Source organism: Acinonyx jubatus, chromosome C1, assembly GCF_027475565.1.
Source record: "Acinonyx jubatus isolate Ajub_Pintada_27869175 chromosome C1, VMU_Ajub_asm_v1.0, whole genome shotgun sequence".
NCBI lineage: Eukaryota > Metazoa > Chordata > Mammalia > Carnivora > Felidae > Acinonyx > Acinonyx jubatus.
Window position 1 is genome coordinate 31,056,244 of NC_069381.1, and position 4,114 is coordinate 31,060,357.

Here is a 4,114-nt window from a genome sequence, read left to right on the forward strand (position 1 = left end):
TCTTGGGCTTTGTGGGCAGTTCAGTCTGTTACAACTACTCTGTTGCTGTAGCCTGAAAGCAGCTGAAGACGTGTACACAAATGAGTGTGACTGTATTCTAATAAAACTATTTCCAAAAACAGGCATAAAACCAGATCTGATGTAGATTGCTGACCCCTGTTCTCTTGTATACTGATAATACAGCAGTGAGCAAAAAAGGCAAGATATCAGCATGCGACCCAACAGTAAACAAATAAATGATCATCTTAGGTAACGATAAGCAAAACACTTTTTAAAACCTGTAAGGAGGGGCGCCTGGGTGGCGCAGTCGGTTGAGCGTCCGACTTCAGCCAGGTCACTATCTCGCGGTCCGTGAGTTCGAGCCCCGCGTCAGGCTCTGGGCTGATGGCTCGGAGCCTGGAGCCTGTTTCCGATTCTGTGTCTCCCTCTCTCTCTGCCCCTCCCCCGTTCATGCTCTGTCTCTCTCTGTCCCAAAAATAAATAAACGTTGAAAAAAAAATTTAAAAAAATAAATAAATAAAAAATAAAACCTGTAAGGAGATCGAAGATGATAGGAAACTAATTTGGAGTGACTAAGGAAGTCCTCTGAGAAGAAGGAACCTTTAAACAGAGACCTGAATGCAATGAAGGAAGGAGCCTTGGAAAGATCCTGCAAGGGTCCTGAGGCAAGAGTGAGTCTAGCCTGTTGCAAATCAGCAAGTTCAGTGTGGCTGGAGGAAGGATGTGGAGATGAGTTCTGTGCATTAGATAGGTGCCAGACTACGTGAGATTTCACTCTAAATGTGATGGGAAGGTTTTGAAGATTTCGAGAAGAGTGGTATAGTCTGATTTACTTTTGAAAACTTTTCCCTGGCTGTGTGTGGGGAATAGACAGTAGGGATGGCAAGAGGGCAAATAGGGAGACCAGGTAAGAGGCAATTGCCCAGACAGTAGATGATGGTGTTTTGGACTAGGGTGTTGGGGGTGGAGATGCTCCTCTGGGGGGCTGGACTGTGTCAGCCAGAACAACCTTGGAAGCAATGTGTTGAAGACGGTAGAGCCACTGTCAGTCTGGATCATTGCTACGGTCTGGGTTTTTGTGTCCTCTCAAAATTCCTCTGTTGAAAACCTCATGCCCACAGTGATGGTATTAGGAGGTGAGGCCTTGGGAAGATGATTAGGTCATCAGGGCAGTGACTTCATGGTTGGGATTAGTGCCCTTAGAAAAGAGGCCCCACAGAGTTCACTAGCCCCTTCTGCCATGTGAGGAAATAAGAGGTCTGCCAGCCTGAAGAAGGTCCTCTCTTGACCATGCTGGCACCCTGATCTCAGACTTCCAACCTTCAGAACTGTGGGAGATTTCTGTGGCTATAGGCTACCCAGTCTATGGCATTTTGTTATAGCAGCCTTAATGGACTATGTCACTGAAAACCACGTGGAAAAGAAGCTGCCCACCAACATGGACCACCTGCCTTGTACTGTGAAATGAGGAATAAGGAACTTCTATTTTGGCTGAGCCAATGCATTGGGAAGTCTATTTGTGACAGCAGTTTAGTCTCCTATAACTGACATAGGGGTTGTCATTGAAATATAGGTATATGCTGGAAATATTGCAGATTCAGTTCCAGACTGCTGCAACAAAGCAAGTCAAATTTTTTGGTTTTCCAGTACATATAAAAGTCATGTCACACTATATAAGCATGTATATGTATATATATATACTATGTATGTTATAGTCTATTAAGTGTGCAATAGCATTATGTCTAACAATATACACACCTTAATTGAAAAATGCTGCTTGTGGTGCCTGGGTGGCTCAGTCCGTTAAGCTTCCAGCTCTTGATTTTGACTCAGGTCATGATCTCATGGTTCATGAGATTGAGTCCCGCGTCAGTCTCCATGCTGACAGCACAGAGGCTGCTTGGGATTCTCTCCCTTTCTCTCTGCCCCTCTCCTGGCTTGTACTCTCTTTCTCAAAATAAATAAATACACTTAAAAATTTTTTCTTAAAAATGCTAATTGTCATCTGAGGTTTCAGCAAATGGTAATCACCGATCTTAGATTATTGTAACAAATATAATGAGCAAGTATGAAATTTTGTGAAATTAATAAAATGTGTCAGAGACATGAAGTGCACAGGGAACAACTGGGAGCCATTTTAGAGGCTGCCTCTAAACATCGAATGTTACAATTTCCGGGGGCAGAGAGAAAAGAAACAGGACAAATCGTGTATTGGCTCTTAAAAGACTCCTTTTGAATTTTTTTTTTCAACGTTTATTTATTTTTGGGACAGAGAAAGACAGAGCATGAACGGGGGAGGGGCAGAGAGAGAGGGAGACACAGAATCAGAAACAGGCTCCAGGCTCTGAGCCATCAGCCCAGAGCCTGACGCGGGGCTCGAACTCACAGACCGCGAGATCGTGACCTGGCTGAAGTCAGATGCTTAACCGACTGCACCACCCAGGCGCCCCTTAAAAGACTCCTTTTGAAAGTGGCATACATTACTACTTGTATTTTGTGGCCAAACAGGTCGCACTGTCACCGCTAAATTCCAAGGGATGGGAAACTGCAGGTCTACCACATCCTGGAAAGAAGTGGGAATCCAGAATATTTGTGACTACTACAGTCACAGGTGCAGAACATGATGTTAACTGGGATTTGTCCTTTAGCCCAGGATGGAAACTAGGATTAAGAGGTGAGGCATCAAGTACCCTACAATGTAAAAAGAGCCATAAATAACCGGGGGCCAGACAACCTCTCCACTTCCAGGACTTACTAAAAGGTGGCCAACCAGGCTTCTCCATCTTCGACCATTTTCCCAGACCTGACAATTTCCACTACAAGATTAGTTAGACAATTCCTAACTACAAGATTAGTTAGAGGGGGTGGGGATGGGAACCAGCAGCCATGAATCAGCCTTGGAGAAACAGCCCCGCGCCTCCCGAGTTTGGCTCCAAAAACCAAGTGAGGTTTCCAAGAGATTCCACGTGGAGAGTGGGGCTGCTTGCAAGGAGATTGGAAGCCTGTATAGAATCAGGAAGGAGGCGGGCCGGCCAAAAGGACATCACCTTAAGCGTACTGGCTGGAGGCGGGGGACGGGCCCAGGGGGTTAGCAAGGGTCACACTAGGCGGGGCTACACATCAGACTCTCAAGTGCCAGGCGCGGGCCCCGAGGTCCTAGGTGCGGGGCTAGCTTCCACATCGAAGGAGGGAGGCCGTTTTTCCATTGCAGGATCCCAGGAACTGAAATTTAAAAATGACTTTCAGGGCGCCTGGGTGGCTCCAATAGGTAAGCAGATGAGTTGGGCTCAGGCCATGATCTGAGGTTTGTGAGTTCGAGCCCTCCCATCGGGCTCTCTGCTGTCCAGGCAGAGCCCGCTTCAGATCCTCTGTTCCTTCCCTGCTGGTGCTCTCTCTCAAATAAACATTTTTTTTTTAAAGTGACTTTTCTACCCCCACCTCCGCACCGACAGGGCTGGCCGAGGAACCTCCGCAGACCCTGGGACCACGCAGGTCGGTCACCCGGGGCCTGGGACCGCAGCTGGGCGGTGCGCCGCGGGGTCTTGTGGGAGGTGCCCTGGGCTCGCTCGGCGCAGGCGCAGTGCTGCCGGGTGGCGGGCTGGGCTCAGGCCGGCGCGGGCCGGTGAGTCCGGGCGGCCCTTCGCATCGCCGCGGTTTCTCGCGGAGAGACTGGGGCTCACAGGGGCACCCTGGGTCAACAGGAAGATGGAGATCGGAGTGCGGGTGCGATGGAGGGACTTGAACCTCCAAATCAGGGGCCTCGGGAGCTATGGTCCTGAAAAGAATATGCTGCCGAGATTTGGCTGTGGAGGGTGGGAACCTTCCAGGTACTCTAACGCACTCCAGCTGGCCCTACTTATCTCCCACTGGGGTTAGTGGCATCTGCCGCCCCAGTGGCTCCAGGACCCCTTTCTCTTTCCGAGTCCAAGTTTGGCTCCACAACCCTGTGCCGGCCGCTCGGGTCTGAGCGCGCCCCCAGGTCTGGCCCGCGATCCCGCGTCTCCCGACAGAGCAGTGTGCCCCGGGGGCCTCCCCTCTTTGGTGCCTCAGGTCTCCTGCTTTGCCATTCCTGTGTCCAGTGGTCCCTAGCCTGAGTTCCTGCAGGTATGTATCC